This window comes from Sphaerodactylus townsendi, linkage group LG07, assembly GCF_021028975.2.
Source record: "Sphaerodactylus townsendi isolate TG3544 linkage group LG07, MPM_Stown_v2.3, whole genome shotgun sequence".
Taxonomy (NCBI): Eukaryota; Metazoa; Chordata; class Lepidosauria; order Squamata; family Sphaerodactylidae; genus Sphaerodactylus; species Sphaerodactylus townsendi.
This window is the reverse complement of record NC_059431.1, coordinates 12,407,595-12,428,088: the sequence shown is the minus strand read 5'-3', so window position 1 is coordinate 12,428,088 and position 20,494 is coordinate 12,407,595. Positions and strand designations below refer to the sequence as shown.

At 47.0% G+C, this 20,494-nt stretch overlaps 1 protein-coding gene across 1 annotated transcript in view; it reads left to right on the top strand.

Annotated features, from left to right (window-relative positions):
• Positions 1-20,494, top strand: part of DYM (dymeclin) — a 214,918-nt gene that overhangs the window by 37,295 nt on the left and 157,129 nt on the right. The gene's annotated exons all lie outside the window — the stretch shown is intronic.

Below are 20,494 nucleotides of genomic sequence, written 5' to 3'. Positions count from 1 at the left end.
AATGCTAAACAACCATGCAAAGAAGGGAAAATAGAGAAATAGAGAGTAGGGGGGGGGGGGGACCAGAGCTGTTGTATTGGCCCTTTAGCCAGGTTAGAGTAGAACCAATCAGATAGCTGGGACAATGTAGCCATCCTATTGCCCCCTTTAGCAAACTTTGATAAGAGCCAATCATTAGTTAGAATTTTCAGTCCTCCTTCAAACTATAACTAGCTTAGTTAGCAAGAGGTCAGAGAGAGGAAGAACTATGAAGGATGTGAGAAATCAGGGGCAGAGCTGATGTTGAGATAACCTGCAGCAGGGAATCCCCTCAGGACGTGGTGGGAGCCCAAAGGCTGTAGACCAGGAAGGGCTGTATTGCTGGGTACCCTGACCTCGAAAAGGTTGGGAAACCCTTCTTTGGAGGTTTTTAAACAGAGGCTGGATGGCCATCTGATAGTAGTGCTTTGATGGTGTGTTCCTGCATTTCAGGGGGTTGGACTTGATGGCCCTTGGGGGTAGCTTCCAGCTCTGTGATGCGCTGATTCTTTTACTTGGGAGGCAATCTCCTGAGGCCTTCACCACATTAACCAACTGCAGGTACTCTGACAGAGACCGACATGAGCTTTCAAAAATCAAAGCGCCTTTCGTCAGCTTTGCGAATGATGTAAGAACAGCAGAGCTTGAGCAGTGCCGACTGGAAAGAATTTGCGATGTGGACCTTCCATGAATGTTTTGAGGGAAACCTTGCCAGCGATTCCACAGGGTGGAAATGTGGAAGCCACATGGGTGTCTGTCCATATGTGAGCATGTGTGTGTTCTGTTGCAGTAAAAAATTTCCCACTCCAGTTTGCACATAAATTCTTCCAAGCCCTCGTTCTGTCTGACAGATTGGTGCGAACTGCTTTTGACCTCTCCAGGAGATCGGCAGGGAAAGTAGTGCTCTTGATGTAGAGTGCTTAAGCGATCTTATCCTAGTCTGTTCAGCTGAAGTGGCTGAATCGCACAAGTTTCAGTGGGGGGACCCATTTCCCTGCAAGATCTGATGCTTTCTGCTTCTCTGTGAGCCGAGTGCTCTCCCGTTGTGCTGCCAAACTTCACTGAAACTCTCAGTTGCCTTAAGGCAGGGGTCTGCAACCTGCGGCTCATCTGGAGAGCCGCAGGTTGCAGACCCCTGCCTTAAGCACTCCCACCATGTACTGTCACACTACCAATAAAAAAGTCCTTTCAGGAGATACCCAGGATCATTTTGTAGATAACAAGACCTTGCTGTTGTGAGTATTGCGACTATTTTCTTTTTCTTTTTTTCAGAGGATTGCCTTGTTGGTCTGCAGGAGAACAGCTAGATTCGAATCTAGTAGTGCCCTAGAGACCAACAATGATTTTGGGGTAGTTACACTCAAGAGACAATGTGAGCTCCCAAAGGCACCTGGTGGGCCACTGCGAGTAGCAGAGAGCTGGACTAGATGGACTCTGGTCTGATCCAGCTGGCTTGTTGTTATGTTCTTATGTTCTTTCGGGAGCTTTGACGCTTGAAAGCCTATACTCCATCCCAGAGCCGGAGCAAGGGGGAACTGCGCCCGGGGCACATATGCGCCCTGTGCCTCCCGCCACGCCCCCACATGCCCCGCCACACCTGGAACACCCCCACCACGCCCCTCTCCCCTTGGCACTATACCACTGCTCCATTCTCTATAAAACGACTTCAAAGTTAGGAGCAAACAGAGGCTGGGAAAAACCTGATTGTGAAGGGTTAATTTCTCACAGATCCTGTGTGTGTGAGTCCCATGCTGAGAGGGGATAAAGTTTAGAACTCTGAACTGCTGACAGATTTATTGGGGTGGAGAATTCTTGGTGTCAGGTTTGTGTTAAGTGTCTGTGTATGTGGTGTATGCAGGGGGAAAGGACCCTACTCTAACCAAAGAGGGGGATAAACTTCTAGAGAAAGAGAAATTCCTAGTCCAGATTCTAAAAAAAGAGCTAGTTTGTCTGCTGAACTGTGTATTCAGATCAGAGGGAGCTGGCTAAGCGAGAGAGATAGTATCAGAGAGGTGCCAATATCTAGCCAGGAGAGGAATTTAAACTTTGTTTGCTTGAAGAATTCCCACTCCTAGTGCTGAGGTGGATTTTCTTCAAAAAGTAAAGTGATCCTACAGTTTGGGGAAATCTGACGTGAAAAGGGAGTTGGCTGAATACTCCATTCCTTCTAGAGTTTGGGCACCAGAGTTTATCCATGAACTTTTGAGTACAGTGAGTCAAAACTATATAACAACCATACAATCTGTCTTATTTCAAAGAAGTTAGAAATCTGTAACAAACTGAAATCTTGTCAAATAGCTGAATGCCATCAGAGCTGTACAATTAAGAACATCTTAATAGTTGTTTATGAGACTGCTCTTTCCTTCTCGTCAACTTTTTCCCTGCCCTTATCCTATTTCCCTGAGGAGTTTAATAAAATTCGAATATTTTACAATTGAACTTTGAGAAGTCTCTAGCGTGCTCATCCCTGAGATCAAACAGCAGAGAGAAAGGCTGGTCAATTCAGTTCCTTAAACTGGCTCATTAATACATTTTCTTTAATGAGGTACGGAGAGGGACAGTTGAATTAAAAACTCCAGAAGGCTGACAGTCTCTAGGGTACCACCGGACTCAAATCTAGTGTTTTCATTGTAGAGGCAGGAAAGTACCTCAGTGGGACGCTGGTTTCCACACCGTTGAGTCACACGTTGCCCCAAACAATCCTTTTCTTTCTTAGCTCTTAAGCGCACAGATCGGCCTTCTCCTTTGTTGAGATAGGAATCTCATTGTGGTACGCCTCTTTGGGTGTCTGCTTTCATCGTGAATCAATTCTGCCTGTGTTGGGAATGCTGACAATTCCTGACCACAGTGCTGTGTGTGGTAGGAAGGCTTTCATATGCATTTTATTTCCTTTCTTCCCTCCACCCCACCCCGGCTCTTGACTCTCCTGCAGGAAAAACAGTCGAAGCAGATTGACTGCGCTTCCTCTCGCAAAGACCCCACGGTGCGCAAAACGTTAAACGCATTGATGCTTTTAATTTTTTTGTCTTTTGTTTCAAGCCAGTGGAACGCACTGAGGTTGGAATCCATGATGTGTCATGAGTGTATAAGCAAAGTAAATATTATTTGTAACAACTGAAGGTCTCACGTATTTGGGTTTCACTACCCAAGCGTCAGTCCCTGCGTCGTTATGAGACAGATTGCGAGTTTGGCCTCTGTCTCTTGAGCGGCTGCTTAAACTGTGTACAGACTTTCTTCCGATGGAATTCCTTCTTACGGTTTTGCTTGGGATTGTCTCTCTTTCCCGCGAAGGGGGGCGGGCGGTTGAAAATATGCGTTGATAGCAAGAATGATAATTGCCCGATCTGAAAACAAAATGCACTTTTCTGTTTATCAGGTAGGTTTTTCAACTCTAAGGATGGGTTCCTGAGGGATTTGGGTACCAAAAATGTCCTGACCATTTCTGAGATGATTGCTGTGTGTTCATTGCTGGAGCAGATACTTTGTACACGGTTGACAGAAGGAGGAGCAAATGGTAGAAATGTTGTGAAACGGGACTCAAATTTGAGACACAACCCTGGGGCAGTTCCTTCTCCCCCCCCCGCCCCCCCGGTAATGGCTGTGCGAGTATATAATTAATGTGATCATGTGGAATCTTCTTTTTCTTGTTCAATTTAGTAACTGCTTTACCAAGCAGTCTTTTAACTTGTCAGGAAATTATTTATAGTCTCTCCGTGACAGTGCGTCTGATTTTCCTCCTGGAGGCAGTAAAAGAGCGTGCCTTTTGTTCTTTGAAACAGGCCGGCCGTGTGCAACTTATCGGAGAGCGGCAGCCACCCACAGATCTCGCTGGCTTTATTTAATTTAGGAACATGTGTGTCATCTTGACTTACAGAACTGACGCTGTGCTTTCAAACGCCAGAGCGGCCCGTTGCCCCCTGAGACAATGAATAAATCATTTCAGTTGTTCCAGCCTGGCTTTCTGGAGATTCCTGACAGTAATCACTTGTCCTAATTAGCAGGAATTTCTTCCATTTTATTTTAAGTCTATAGTGGATCATCTAAAGAAGATCTGACCGAAGGCATTTCCGCCAGAGACAGAAAGCCTGAAATTTGGTGCATGTGTGGTGTAACACGGCTTGATTAACAGAATACTCAAAAATCGAAACATGCAGCTAACTTCATATTGGTGGATAGCACTCCAGCACAGGGCAGAGGAGAGCCAAGAGCATTAAGGGGCTGGAACTTTGAAGAATCTGGAACTTTTCAGTTTTGAAAAGAGATGGCAGCGGGGTGGCTTGATCGAGGCTCTTGAAATTATGCCTGTGGTAGAGAGGGTGTACAGAAATAACTTTCTCTTCCTCTCCCCAGATACTAGAACTCAGGGGTATCCAATGATGCTAATGGGCTACTAGATTCACAACAACCAGAAGGAAATGCTTCTTTACTCAGTGAGTGATTAAAAGGTAGATTTCTCTGCCAGAGGGTAGCCATAGACATACATAGCTTCATAAAGGGGGTTAGAGGAATTCATCGAGAAGATACTAATCAAGGTGACTATAGGCAACTTGCACATTTTATTTATTTGTTTATTTGTTTGTTTGTTAGAGATAGATAAATTGATTGATTGATTGATTTGGTATACCGCCCACCTGGGCAGTGTACAGAAGGTAAAACCATTAAAATATATGTATTGTCGAAGGCTTTCATGGCCGGAATCACTTGGGTGCTGTGTGGTTTCCGGGCTGTATGGCCGTGTTCTAGCAGCATTCTCTCCTGACGTTTCGCCTGCGTCTGTAGCTGGCATCTTCCTCTGAAACCACACAGCACCCATTAAACCACACAGCACCCATTAAAATATATAATACCCTGTTTCCCCGAATATAAGACGTCCCCTGAAAATAAGACGTGGTAGAGGTTTTGCTGAAGTGCGAAATAGAAGGCATCCCCCGAAAGTAAGACGTAGCAAAGTTTTTGTTTGGAAGCATGCCCGACGAACAGAACACAGAAAAATAAGACATCCCCTGAAAATAAGACCTAGCGCATCTTTGGGAGCAAAAATTAATATAAGACACTGTCTTATTTTTGGGGAAACACAGTAGAACAATTAAAACCAAAATAGCTAAATAATTAAATTCCATATCAAAACAGAATAAAGAACCCTAAGATCAGATGGCACATTCTATCCCCCTAGGAGGGGACTGGGTGCAATACAGCGGCAACCAGTTATGATAGTATGTGGTGGGGGAGGGGGGTTAGCAGGAGAGGCAATCGGTGACCAGACTCCCCAAAGGCTCGGTGGGAAAACTCCATTTTATAGGCCCTGCGGAACTGTCCAAGGTCCCGCAGGGCCCTGATGGCCGGAAGGAGAATGTCCCACCAGTCAGGGGACTGGGCAGTAAAAGCACTGGCCTGGGTAGAGGCTAGTCGTATCGTTGCGGGGCCAGGGACCACTAGCAAGTTTGCCTCTGCAGATCACAGAGGCCAAGTCGGCACATAAGGGGAGAGACGGTCCCTAATGTATGAGGGCCTCATTCAGAGGCAGTAAGCCTCTGCATAAGTGTGTGCAGGGAAGTGACGTCACGGGAAGGCTTCAGCCTCTGTGCCTAAACTGGTTGGCCCCTGTGAGAGACGGGTTACTGGAGCAGGGGGACCGCTGGTCTGACCCTGCAAGGCTCTTGTTGTGTTGCTGTGAAGCACAAATGTTACAGACCTGTATACAATTTGGCAGTGTTGACCTTGAACCCTGTCTGAAAGTGGGATAAGCCGCACATGAATGAAACTGCTTCACTCCACATCTTAATAATTATTGTACTTCCTTGGAAAGCTTAGAGCAGGGGTCTGCAACCTGCGGCTCTCCAAATGTTCATGGACTACAATTCCCATCAGCCCCTGCCAATTGGCCATTCCCCTGCCAATTGGCCATGCTGCCGGGGGCTGATGGGATTTGTAGTCCATGAACATCTGGAGAGCCACAGGTTGTAGACCCCTGGCTTAGAGCAACTTGCGTAGAGCTCCCACTAGTTTCCTGCAGAGCAGAGATGTCCAACTCTGGCGCTTTAGATGTTCATGGACTACAATTCCTATCAGCCCCTGTTGGCATGGCCAATTGTAGTCCATGAACATCTGAAGTGCCAGAGTTGGGCACCCCTGAGTTAGGCGATGAACCAGCTGGGTGGCCTTAACCAAGCTTCTGTTCCCTTCTCTTCCACATCTGCCTTGTGGGAATAATGCTAATGACTTACCTCACAGGATCGTTGTGTGGATTATTGACTAATCCCACACCGGTAACTAATCCCACCACTGCGCCCCTCCCAGCCCCTCCTCCCTGCTCAATTGGAACCAATTGTTAAATTATTTGAATCTCACCACTGGATAGAGATGTATAAAATTATGCTAGGAAAAGTTCCTTGTGCCCCATGGAATGCTGCCACGGGGAAGAACTTCTTGGTTTCTTCCACATGGGTATCATTTGGATCCTTCTCTGTTTCATTTGGATCCTTCTCTGTATCATTTGGATCCTTCTCTGTTCTCCAGGATCAAAATGGTGGTAACAGTCAATATTAAGACTGCTCTGGAAGAAAATACACAGCAACAATAGCAAGGAAGGATATTTTGTCTTAATTTGCCGTCTAGGGTTAGAGGTTTAAGGGAAGTTTTCTTTTACTTACCCTTTTTAATTTTTTTTTTTTTTTAGCCATAAAGGCCTGGGTTAAGGATGTCGGAAAGTCTCTGGCTATGACATTTGTTTCTTTTAACGTAGGCCAAGCTGTTAACAGGATTATAACAAACATCATTATTTTTTCGCTGAACATTTTGAAGGAACTAGCTCTGATGAAATGTGTTCTGCCAAGCTAAAGTTTCCAACACAAGTGTGAGATTTTTTGTGTGTGCATAACCTCTGATAAATGGCTGTTTTTCTTTTTGAATCAGCCATCAAAAACATTTTCCCTTTTTTTTCTGTGAAAGTTTGCCCATCCAAATTATGAGACTAAAAAACCAGTGATGCTCTGTAGGTAAAACCAACTACTTAACTGTCACAGATTAAATTTAATTACCTCCTCCCCGGATTGCTGGTGATTGATGAATTGAACTGGCACGTCATGAGGCTGCATTTGGGACCGGGCGGAGTACCTAATGGCCGGTCAACTTCTTGGCTTCTCCAGCTGCTTTTCCGAGGTGAACGGTCAGGAGGCAACGGACGCTGCTAATGGAGGAAAACACGGGCGAAGGAATATGGCTTAGGAAGCGATTTCACTGTTTTCCAGAAACCACGTTTACAGCTTGAGAATGTTCCCTCTCCATCTTCTAGGATCGGCAGCACAGAGCAAAGGGCAGCAGACCAAATGAGTTCTTTTTGCTCTGTGTGCCGTGGACGAAGCGGACCGGAAAAATCTTCCTTTTTTTCATAGGGTTGCCAACTCCTGGTTGAAAAACTCCTAAAAGATTTGGGGAAGTGGAACCGGGGAAGGGTGAGGTGAAGGGACCTCCTCAGGGTAATACACTAACAGGTGTCAAACTCGCGGCCCTCCAGATGTTCATGAACTACAATTCCCATCAGTCCTTGCCAGTATCGCCAATGCTCATGTTGGGAGGGACTGATGGGGATTGTAGTTCATGAACATCTGAAGGGCCGCGAGTTTGACACCCCTACACTAGAGTCAGAGGCGTAGTGGGGGGAATGGCGTCCAGGGCAACATCTGCTACGGGCGCTCCCCTGCGCCCCACTTATCTTAGCTCCGTGGTGGCGAACCTTTGGCACTCCAGATGTTATGGGCTACATTTCCCATCAGCCCCTGCCAGCATGGTAAATTGGCCATGCTGGCAGGGGCTGATGGGAATTGTAGTCCATAACATCTGGAGTGCCAAAGGTTTGCCACCACTGCCTTAGCTGGTAGCGGTCCCAAGCAGCCGGGTGGGGCCAGGTTGAGGGGCGCCCGGTGGCCAGCTGAAGGAACAGCCTGGCGGGGCTGAGGGGAGGAGTGTGGGGGCGATTCTCCTCCCCCATGTGACCCCCTGGCGTGCGTCCAGGGACATGTGACCCCACATGTCCCCATGAGCGCTCTGCCCCTGCCTACAGCCCCCCCCTCCAAAGCAGTCATTTCCTTCTGGGGATCTAATCTCCACAGTGTGATCAGTTATGATCCCAGGAGATTGACAGGCCCCACCTGGGGGTTGGCACCCCTGCTTTCTGAAGAACTCCCATGTAAAACGAGCTCACTTCTCTCAGCTCCTTGTCAGTTTACCACCCGGACCCAGTTTGCCGCCTCGAAGTATATACTCGGGGAACATTTATTTCAGCGTCAGGCCTAAATTAACAAACGTACATTTTTTAGGTACAAAAGTTCAACTCGAGTGTTGGGAAAACCTAAGCATTTCCACATTTATCTACTCAGTGGGTTTGGAAATGATCATCTGGATTATCGCATATGTTTCTAATGATAATGTAATACAGTCTTCCTCATACATTTAAGGTATGTCCTATACAGAGAGGGGTTTTTTGTGTGTGTGTCTGCTGTTGAGGTCTAGGATCAGGCCACCCAAGGGTCCAGGGTACTGAGTTTTGTTCGACATGCCTACACTTTTGGGTAGGCTCATTTACTTTGGCTGTAGAGAAGGGGCCATCTTGATACCGGAGCTTTTTTTTGCTCGCAACAACTTGTAGCCTCGCTTTAACACCTACCTGTTATAATTCTGTACATGCATGAGAGCCGGCATGGCATAGTGGTGAAGAGTGGTGGACTGCAGTGTGGAGAACCAGGTTTGATTTCCCATTCCTCCACATGAGGCCTGCTGGGTGACCATGAGCCAGTCATATTACCTCAGAACTCTCTCAGCCTCACCTACCTCACAAGGTGTCTGTTGTGGTGGAGGGAGGAAAGGGAAGGCAATTGTAGGTCGTTTCCCCACTTTAAAAAATAACGTTGAGCCAAACCGCGCTCCTTTGAATCGGTGCTTTTGAGCGCGAGGTCTGACTCCCCACCGCAGCTTGTCCCTGTAGTCAACCTTGCGGCAGCCACGAGCTTCATGATATGCAGCATTGCCCACAACCGCGTGTTCAGTGGTCATCAGCAGGGCCCTTCTCTGTTCCGAGTGGCTGGAGCGCCAGTTTGTGGGCGGAACTTGGTTAAAAAAACCCCCTGAAATGGTCGACGAAACGTCGACATGCACAGTCATCATCGCAAATTGAACCTTTTTAAAAAATGGTTTCTGATTGGCTGTCATGCTGCGGCGCGAAAATTTGCGGAACACGGAAGTGCCCGCTTTCCTTTCTCCTCCATTTCATGCGATGAATGTTCTGAATGAACAATGAATGTTCTGAATGAACAATGAAAATAAGCTGTGTCCGCGTATGCTTGAAGCGACGTGCAGACGAGTGATTTCCTGGTTAAAAAAATAGCGGAAGGAAATGCTGCGTGTGCATAGCGCACGCCCCGCAGTGCCCTGATTGGTCCACGTGACCATATGCAGTGGGAAATCCAAACCTGCAGTGACCCCCGGCTTCCCCACTACCTCGCTCTCCCCCGCGGTCGCCGCGGGGTTTTCAGAAATGTTGCTCGACCATCCAGGGGAAGAAATGACACGCGCTGAGGAGGACGGAGAGCGACAGAGTCTGGGTTGCTGCGTTGCTGCCGCTTAGGTATTGGGGAATGCAGCAGGCCCCCGGTTTATTTGCCGCAACTACCGCGCAACAAAAGGTGAGTGGGGAATCGACCCTAAACTGCTTTGAGACTCTTTACAGTAGTGAAAAGCAGGGTTAAAAAACTTCTATCTTCTTTTTCTCCCAAAGAGTCACAGCCATAATTTCCTTCCGTGTTTGTGTTCCCTCTTCAACTTATAGCGTAACCAAGAGCTGGTAGAGTTGAGACCTCTCCCCATATGTGAGGAGCACTGTAATTGCTGTTTTAGTGGGGGCAGCCCTTCCCACACCTTAAAAAAAATCCTGTATTGAGGGAAACTATGAAACACTTTTACTGCAGTGAGGTTTCCTCAATTATCTAATTTTAATGAGGAGTAAGAGGATAGTTTCATTGTTTTGAAATAGTTATTTCTCCCTCCCTTCCTTCAGGCCTTAATGACCACTCTTGTTGTGAGACAGAATGACGGCCAAGTGTCTGGTTTGTGATTTTGTTGTTTGTGGTTTGTCCCGTGTTGAAAATGCAACAGAATAGAATAGAATAGAATCTTTATTGGCCAAGTGTGATTGGACACACAAGGAATTTGTCTCCGGTGCATATGCTCTCAGTGTACATAAAAGAAAATACATGAAACATGAAAAGAAGTAGAAAGGGAGGGGAAGTCTGTTGGCTCCAGCTTCTCTTCCCCACCTGTATGCTTCCCCTCCTTGCTTCACTGTATTGTCCAGAACTGAAGAGGTGCACCAGAAGGAAGAGAAGATTGTGTGAGCAGGGTCGGCAGGGGGGACGGGATTTTGCCTCCCTCGCGTTCTTGTAGGTTTGCCCTTGATTTGCAATTCCAGGAAGTTTAGTCTAGACCAGCCTTGTGGTGCCCTCCACGAGTTTATAAAGTGGGCTTGGCCAGGTGGGGCTTTGGCCCAGCGAGGCTTCTGATTGGTCATTGGAGATTTGATGAGCCATGCAGATTTGGTTGCTCTGGCAGCAGCTGCTATCATAGTAAAAGGTAAGTTGAAGCAGCTGTTTTGTGGCCGGCTGCACCTTCTGTGGCAGCCATTTTGTAGCAGCCTCCACTTCCTGTGGCAGCCATATTGTGGCTGCACCCATAATACTGTGTCAGAATTCAAAGGTTCATACAAGGTAAAAATGGTTGGGAACCCCAGATCTAGACCAGGGATAGGGAACCTTTAACACTCAAAGAGCCATTTGGACCCGTTTTACACGGGAAAAGAAAACACTTGGAGCCGCAAATAATTTTTGACATTTAAAATAAAGGTAACACTATATATAGGGTTTTTTTTACCTTTTACTCCACTCATTCTAAGAAGCGCATGGATGTGCCCGCCCTGCTGCCTGTAGGGCGGGCAAGGATGGGGCCGGTAGCTCGGCTCGTGGAGCCACAGTGCAAGGGCAGAAGAGCCGCATGCGGCTCTTGAGCCGCAGGTTCCCTACCCCTGATCTAGACTAAACAAACGGAAGCATCATTTGGGTTCCTTCCTTCCTTCCTTCCTTCCTTCCTTCCTTCCTTCCTTCCTTCCTTCCTTCCTTCCTTCCTTCCTTCCTTCCTTCCTTCCTTCCTTCCTTCCTTCCTTCCTTCCTTCCTTCCTTCCTTCCTTCCTTCCTTCCTTCCTTCCTTCCTTCCTTCCTTCCTTCCTCCTTCCTTCCTAAAACCATGCCTAAGCTTTATTAAGAAGTTAGGTGGAGAATTTGGCACCATCGCGTAAAGGTCCAAAAATGTCTTGCAGCTACTGATGGTGGATTTCATTGTATTGACCAGCTCCGTTGAAGACTAGCTGCATTCCTGTCTTGATCAGTGGAGGGAGGAGGGGAAAACTCCCTGAGTGTTGCAGCATTGGGAGCTTACACTGGTGAACCAGGGCAAAATGGCAACGTAACGTTCCTTGATGCTTCAAACGAGGCCCTGGGGAAAACGGATGCGTTTCTTGGAAAAATTGGTAGATGAGCTGTTTCCCTTCTTGGCTGTCCCTTGTGGCTGAGAAATGTCTGGGAGGGTTGAGCAAGAGCCTCCTCGACTTGCCCTTTAGCATTATCATGCTTGGTACCTTCCACTGAAACTCTGGCGGCGAGCAAACGATGGACAGTGCGGATTGTAGAGGTGCGGCGCCGATCTTTATTTCAACACGATAGTGGGGCTGTGAGACGGTGCGGCCGTGCGAGAGGAGTCTCCCTGCCCAGACTTTTTTTTTTCTCAGAATCAGTCTGGATTACTTTCCTTGGAACCAAATGAATTCTTATCTTTATTGCTAAAAATGAAGACTATGTGTTTTTCATAATGCTTTTTGTAAATGGTGGATTTCATTGTGTTGGCCAGCTCCACTGAAGACTAGCAACATTCCTGTGTACATCAGTGGAGAGAGGAGATAAACACAGCTGAGTGTTGCAGCAGAGGATGAGGATGAGGATGTTGAGTTCACAGCTGCCAGATCTTTAGCTGGTTGTTGGCCTTTCATTACAATTCGAGCCTCACCCAGAGGCCTGGGAAGTTGTAACATATCGGCGTAGTATTTGTGCGGATCCCGGCAGGGCTGCCTTCTGAATCTGACAGATGTTAATTCTGTCGATCTGAAGATGTCTCAAGTGCTGCCCTAGTGTTTTCGGGATGGTGCCCAACATGCCGATTACCACTATCATCATCATCATCATCATCATCATCATCATCATCATCATCATCATCATCATCATCATCATCATCATCGTAGATTTCACAGCTGCCAGATCTTTAGCTGGTTGTTGCCTTTTCATTACAATTCGAGCCTCACCCAGAGGCCTAGGAAGTTGTAACATATCAGCGTAGTATTTGTGCAGATCCCGGCAGGGCTGCCTTCTGAATCTGACAGATGTTAATTCTGTCGATCTGAAGATGTTTCAAGTGCTGCCCTAGTGTTTTCGGGATGGCGCCCAACATGCCGATTACCACTATCATCATCATCATCATCCATCATCATCATCATCATCATCATCATCATCATCATCATCATCATCATCATTGTAGATTTCACACCTGCCAGATCTTTAGCTGGTTGTTGGCCTTCATTGCAATTCGAGCCTCACCCAGAGGCCTAGGAAGTTGTAACATATCAGCGTAGTATTTGTGCAGATCCCGGCAGGGCTGCCTTCTGAATCTGACAGATGTTAATTCTGTCGATCTGAAGATGTCTCAGGTGCTGCCCTAGTGTTTTCAGAATGGCGCCCAGGGTGCCGATTACCACTAGGACGACCTCGGCCGGTTTGTGCCATAGACACTGAAGCTCAGTTTTCAAATTGTGATATTTGGTGACCTTCTCATTTTCTTTTTCAGTGACCCTGCTGTCACCGGGTACTGCTATGTCGATGATGGTCACTTTTCTTGTCCTCTGCCGCTGTGAAGTCTGGTGTATTATGTACCAACACTTTGTCCGTTTGGATTCAAAAGTCCCACAGGATCTTGACCTTCTCATTTTCCGTTATTTTCTCTGGACAATGTTCCCACCAGTTTTTAGCTGTACTTACGTTGTAATTCGTGCATAAATTCCAGTGGATCATCTTGACCACTGAGTTGTGCCTCTGTTTGTACTCAGTTATTATTATTATTTTATCCCAGGTTTTCATGTTGTTGTTGTTGTTTTTCTGCACGGAAAGCCTTATTCAGAAATATCCCAAAAATTGATCATGGCTTGTTTACACTTAGTGGCCTACTTCCTTCATTTCAAGAATGGATTCTTTGGTTCGACCATTCTTGCTTAGGTCTACGGACACCATTGTCACGAGCCCCTTACCTGGCTTACTTTAATCTTCCGGCTTGTCCGTTGAGTGTGGACTTCTTTGGGGTTGCTTTTGTATTTTGTGCTGCACCCGGTGTCCGTGGACTTCTCAACTAATGTTTCATTTGGTGCCGTTCTTACAGAGTTTCTTCAATGTCAGCTTTTTGCGTTCAAGTGTCAGCTGCCTACGGAAAGCCAGTAGAGCAGTTCAGTGAGAAAGTGTAAGATTTGGGCTGGGGACATACCCAGTTTCAAAACCCTTCTTGTTCATGGAGTTCACTGGCTGACTTTGAGCCAGTCTCTGTTCTACTCACACAGCCTGGCATTTAAGCTAGGGTTTTTGGAGTTATAAAATGTGGTTTTCACAGTGTCTATCACCTAGGACAACCCTTAAAATAATGACAAATGATTACTTCACAGTGCTTTGATTAAAGAGGACTTGACCTGGGGCGTACAGACTGCCGCGGTGGTTAAGAAGGCCCAGCAAAGACTGTACTATCTGAGACTTTAGCTATAGAGTGTCTTAACCTACTGCATCTGTGTATGGTTCTCCAGTTGCACAGTGGCAGATAGGAAGGCGCTCCAAAGGGTGATCACTACTGCACAGAGGATTATCGGCTGCCCTCTCCCCTCCTTGGAAGAACTCTATAATTCCCGAAGCCTAAAGAAAGGCCAAACTATTCTGAGAGACCCGTCTCATCCAGCACACTCTCTTTTTGAACTGTTACCATCCGGCAGACGATACAGGTCTATCAAAACTAGGACAAAGAAGCTTCTATTCTAGAGCTGTGGCTATGCTAAACTTCGTAGCTTCGTGTTGATGTGTTTGGGGCTGTGTAGGGATGGGTGGAGGAAGGGGAAAGTGAGGATGGGGTATGAGTCTGAAATTGTGTGCATCGAGGAATGCTGCTGTAAATTTCGTTGTGCGTGCACAATGACAATAAATGCTTATGCTTGTGCTTTGGTTGTTTGAAAGTGCTGCAGCAGAATAATTCTTACTCCTCTTCAGGAACATATTTTGGAAAGGAAAGATATTTCTCCTGGAATAGAATCTTTCAGGCTGTCTGATTTATCCCCGGGGGCCTTGCTATAGAAGTCCATAAACAGGTATGCATAATGGGATGATGCCTGGCCGTTCAGACAAACCTTGGCTGTCTTTATCCAGAGTGCTGAATATCAGAGAAAGACAGATCACGTTTCCCCCATGTTTTGGCAACAGTTTGCATTCTCGTTCAAGCTCACTTTACGCATTCAGATTACTTATACGAATGTGTAGGAAACAATCAAATTGAAAACCAAAGATCAGCAAATATTCTTGCGCTGGTATTGTTTGCATTCCTTGTGGACTAAACAAGCTTCAAGCTTTGGTTGAAAGGCACAGTTTTCTAACAGTCCTGAAAAATCCTATCACTGTCAATTTCTAAGTTGAGTGACTTTCCAGGAAATATCCCAGGTTATCTACTAGTAGCTTTACCACTCCTTGAAAAGATAAAAAGCAGGGGCTTGATGGGATTTGTAGTCCATGAACATCTGGAAAGCCACAGGCTGCAGACCCCTGAACTAAAGCAACCACTGTCCTGCTGATTGTAGCCTTTTGTCTAGGGATGGTTGAAAAAAACCTCTCCCCCCGCCCCCCCCAGACATTCTTGTTAAGAGCTCAGGTGTTTGGAATATGCTGCCACAGGAGGTGGTGATGGCCACTAACCTGGATAGCTTTAAAGGGGGCTTGGACAGATTTATGGAGAAGTTGATCTATGGCTACCAATCTTGATCCTCCTTGATCTCAGATTGCAAATGCCTTAGCAGACCAGGTGCTCAGGAGCAGCAGCAGCAGCAGAAGGCCATTGCTTTCACCTCCTGCATGTGAGCTCCCAAAGGCACCTGGTGGGCCACTGTGAGTAGCAGAGTGCTGGACTAGATGGACTCTGGTCTGATCCAGCAGGCTAGTTCTTATGTTCTTAGAACAACCCCAAAAACATTTATAGAGAACAAAGAAATAGGATTGATGAATCTAGAAAGTTATAATAGCTGGAGATCTCCAGTCTTGACCCATGAAAGCCCATGTTATTATTTGCTAGTTTTTAAAAACTGCTTCTTATTTATACGACTAAAAGTTTGAGGTATTTTATAGACAATGCTGCAAAATTCTGGCATGGCTGTGGACGTGCACATTTGCTCCTTTTCTTACCTTCTGTGCTGCTTTGACCTTTTGCATGCTCACGTACTCATTTGTACATGTACCCCTTTGTACTTCTACTTTTTAACTGATAGTCCAGGAATTGTTTTAGACAAATCTTCAAAAGTTGCCTGTTGAGGAAAACGTGAAGGGGTTTTGCGCAGCAGCCCATCCTGAAGTTAAGCGCATGTGTCTGAAAATAAATGTCAACAGTTTAGAGGACAGGTTGGTACCAAAAGAGAAGAGTTTGGATTGATACCCTGCTTTTCTCAATCATAAGGAGTCTCGGCTTACAAACTGCTTCCTCTCCCCACAACAGACACCTTGGCTCATTCCGCACATGCAGAATAATGCACTTTCAAACTGCTTTCATGCTCTTTGAAGCTGTGCAGAAAAGCAAAATCCACTTGCAAACAGTTGTGAAAGTGGTTTGAAAACGCATTATTCTGCATGTGCGGAAGGGGCCCTTGTGTGGTTGGTGGGGCTGAGAGAGATGCAAAGAACTGTGACCGGCCCAAGGTCGCCCAGCAGGCATCATGTGGAGGAACGGGGAAACAAATCCAGTTCACCAGATAAGGGTCTGCCGTTCATGTGAAGGAGCGGGGAATTAAGCCTGGTTCTCCAGAGTAGAGTTCACTACTCTTAGCCACTCCACCTCGCTGGCTCTCAGGAGCAGCCCCCCCCCCCCCCCCAGAAGTCCATAGAATGCTACAACAGATTGGGAGAGACCAGTCCACAAGATTTTCACAGACCAAATAACTCCAGCAAGTGAGCCATGGCATGTGCTGTAAGATAGAGGCCCCCAACACAGTGCCATGGATGCCTTTCCTGGCCTTTTAGAAAGTAGGTAGGTCCAGGTTGAGCTTTTGCCCAGCAAGGCTTCTAATTGGCCATTTGAGTTGATTGATTCTGCAGATTTTTTTAAAAAAATTGCTTTGACAGCAGCTGCTAACACAACACAAGAATCTATGCTCTGTGACAGGAGGTAAGCCACAGCAGCCATTTTGCAGCTGGCTCCACCTCCTGGGGCAGCCATTTCATCGTTGTGCCCGCCATGATATGTTTGCGGCGTCCTCAGGCTCAAAAAGGTTAAGGAGCCCTGCACAAGCAGAAGTATTTGTTCTGGATGCCTTGGCCTGGGGTAGTTCAGATGTGCTTTAGCGTGGATGGATCAGACTTGGTGGGTGACATTAGAAGGAAATTCAGTGATTTCTGCTTGCGGGAAAGAAGAGGGCAAAGGAGCAGCAGTGGCGTAGGAGGTTAAGAGCTCGTGTATCTAATCTGGAGGAGCCGGGTTTGATTCCCAGCTCTGCCGCCTGAGCTGTGGAGGCTTATCTGGGGAATTCAGATTAGCCTGTACACTCCCACACACGCCAGCTGGGTGACCTTGGGCTAGTCACAGCTTCTTGGAGCTCTCTCAGCCCCACCTACCTCACAGGGTGTTTGTTGTGAGGGGGGAAGGGCAAGGAGATTGTAAGCCCCTTTGAGTCTCCTGCAGGAGAGAAAGGGGGGATATAAATCCGAATTCTTCTTCTTCTTCTTCTTCCTTGATTGACTTTTTAATTTTTGAAATTTTATTATATTTATATCCCACCATCCTCGATGAGATGTTATTTTATTTCTGTCTGTCTGTCTGTCTGTCTGTCTGTTTACCTACCCGCCCGCCCGCCCGCCCGCCCGCCCGCCTACCTACCCTGTTTCCCCTAATATAAGACATCCCCGAAAAATAAGACTTAGTAGAGGTTTTGCTGAAGTGCGAAATATAAGGCATCCCCCGAAAGTAAGACATAGCAAAGTTTTTGTTTTGAAGCATGCTCAACGAACAGAACACAGAAAAATAAGACATCCCCTGAAAATAAGACATAGCGCATCTTTGGGAGCAAAAATTAATATAAGACACTGTCTTATATTCGGGGAAATACGGTACCTACCTTTGCCTGTCCTCTTCTAACCAGATTCCTAACAAAGCTGTTCTCCGCTCTCTGCCCGCCCCTGCCAAGCCCCCTCCAGGTTTCTGTACTCTATGACTTCAGAAGTACTTTGAGGAACCCTTTTATTTTCTTTTGTGTTTATGGTTCCAAGCTGCATGCTGCTATTGGTGCTGGAACTGTAGCTGTTCCTGTATCGCTGCCAATCTTTTTTGGCTTCCCATGGCAGGTGATGATGGAATTCCTTTTGCTGCGTTCTGTAGAGAACCTGTTGTTTTTCACGAAAACGTGGCTAAATCGTTACTGCTGAGAAATTCTGAGAAAGAGGTGCCGCGTCCCGGGTTTTCTGTATCAACATTCGGTCCGAAGCGTTCTCCCATCTGGTTGCGTTCTGCTCCCGCGCCCATTTTTAGCGTTGCATTTTTAACTTCTGATAGTCACATCATCCTGCGGCACATTTTCAGCAATCCCCTTGATTTGCCAGAAACTTTTGCACAACTGAAGAAAAAAACTAAAGAGCTGTGTTTGTGGAATGTGTGATCTTTGGAAGGCTCTGCTATTACGAGTACATCTTGAACTGTAAATTAGGGGGTTTGAAACTTAGCTGAAATTTAAGTAGGCTTTCGAACAAGCCTTTGCCAACCGTTGCAGATGGAAGCTTTCAAACTGAAATTGGCAATTAGCGCTCGAACATGTGAAAATGGGGCTGATGTTTTTGCCATTGCTTTGATTTCCTCAGGAGGCGAACTTTAGAAAAGAGCCCTTTCTGAGTTGTGATTTCCAGTTCTTCTCGGTAGCATGTGTGTGCTGTGCTAGTGATGGACACAACTCTTCCCAGTGGGGTGTTCATTTCCCCCCTCCCCCAATCTCAGCCTGCGGTTCACCCCCTGTTTTCCTCTCTTCTCGATCCACTATTTGAAATCAGTTTGGTATTCTTAAGTCAGAAAACAGTTTAGCAATCTGCTAGAACCGGGGTCTCCAACTTTGGCCCTCCAGGTGGTCATAGACCATTGTAGTCCATGAAATTCATGGACTACGATGGTCTATTAACATATGCCAGAGTTGAACACCTCTGTGGTAGACTGTTCACTATGGCTCCCCAGAAGTAGCACCGTTAATTATATCCCTAATTGGTCACTGTGGCATTGCAGCTCACCTTTGTAAATGTCCCTACCTTCGAGATTTTCTGGTTTTGGTTATGAGGTGGATCCACTGCTGTAATTGGAAGTCTGGAGTTGGGGCAAAGGTTGAGTTGATGCCGATTGTGGGGAGGCCTACTGTTGCCGCTCTTTGAGTTGATGCCGATTGTGGGGGCTCCTACAGTTGCCGCTCTTTGAGTTGATGCCGATTGTGGGGGCTCCTACTGTTGCCGCTCTTTGAATTGATGCCGATTGTGGGGGCTCCTACTGTTGCCGCTCTTTGAGTCGATGCCGATTGTGGGGGCTCCTCCTGTTGCCGCTCTTTGAGTCGATGCCGATTGTGGGGGCTCCTCCTGTTGCCGCTCTTTGAGTCGATGCCGATTGTGGGGGCTCCTACAGTTGCCGCTCTTTGAGTTGATGCCGATTGTGGGCGCTCCTACTGTTGCCTCTCTTTGAATTGATGCCGATTGTGGGGGATCCTACTGTTGCCGCTCTTTGAGTCGATGCCGATTGTGGGGGATCCTACTGTTGCCGCTCTTTGAGTCGATGCCGATTGTGGGGGCTCCTACTGTTGCCGCTCTTTGAGTCGATGCCGATTGTGGGGGCTCCTACTGTTGCCGCTCTTTGAGTCGATGCCGATTGTGGGGGCTCCTACTGTTGCCGCTCTTTGAGTCGATGCCGATTGTGGGGGCTCCTACTGTTGCTGCTCTTTGAGTTGATGCCGATTGTGGGGGCTCCTACTGTTGCCGTTCCTTGAGTCGATGCCGATTGTGGGCGCTCTTACTGTTGCCGGTCCTTGAGTTGGTGCCGATTGTGGGGACTCCTCCTGTTGCCGCTCTTCGTGTTGATGCCGATTGTGCATGGGTCTTGCTGTGGACTGCATAGTGAGTACCATGGTCGTAGAGACATCCTTTGGCATTTCGTCTCTTGGATGTTCACACCAGGATCGCGTCTCAATCTGTGCTGGTTCAGAGGAGCAGGGCGACTGCTTATTTCAAAGAGGGATTCCCTCCCTCCTCCTACATGCTGTATCCAGAAGATGGTTGCGTGGTGGTCCAGGGAGGCCATCTGGCAGGGGTGGCGTGCTTCAAGCTCATGCAGCAGCAACGCTTTTGCATGGGTGTTTATTAACACGGTATCTTTTGAGGAAGATCTTGAATATCTGTCGGAGAAATGGGGTTTCCTTTCCACAGCACAGACAGGCTTTTCAGCCAGCCTCTGTGAGTAAACATCCTCCGTCCCTTGGGTGGAATTTTCTTCCTCTTTGATAGACAAGGTTTACTTGAGTACGGATTTCGTGAGAGGGACACAAGGTTATCTTTGAAGAAGTTAGCGAGTAGGGTTTTGTGTGTGTGTGTGTGTGTTTTTTACGTTGCAGACATATTCAAAATCTTTGGGCGGTTTTATGACACTTCCCCCCCCCCATCCCCCCGAAAGCACGCATGTGTATGATTTATATAAAACCTGGCAGCACTGAGTTCTTCTCAAGGATGTTGGTAAAAATTTTCTCGGAAGAGGCTTTATTATTATTATTATTTTTTAATGAGGCGACCCATCTTAAAGGAATGCCACTGGGTCATACGTTAACCCCCAATAACAAAGACGCCATTAAATATTACAGGCTACGGTCATTTTAAATGATCGGAGCCTTGAAATTATGTGTTAAAAGTGACTGGACAAACAACCCCTCGGCCGATGTGATTACAAGGGTAAAAGGGACCGGCTCAGCCGGGAGAGAGAAACAGGGAACGGAATTGGCCGAGTTGCAAATATGTCCAGTCAGTCAGGAAGCAGCCATGCCAAAGCAGGGGAGCCGGAGCCTTGGTCTAGCCTCGCTGGTGCCAGCAGCGTATAGGGG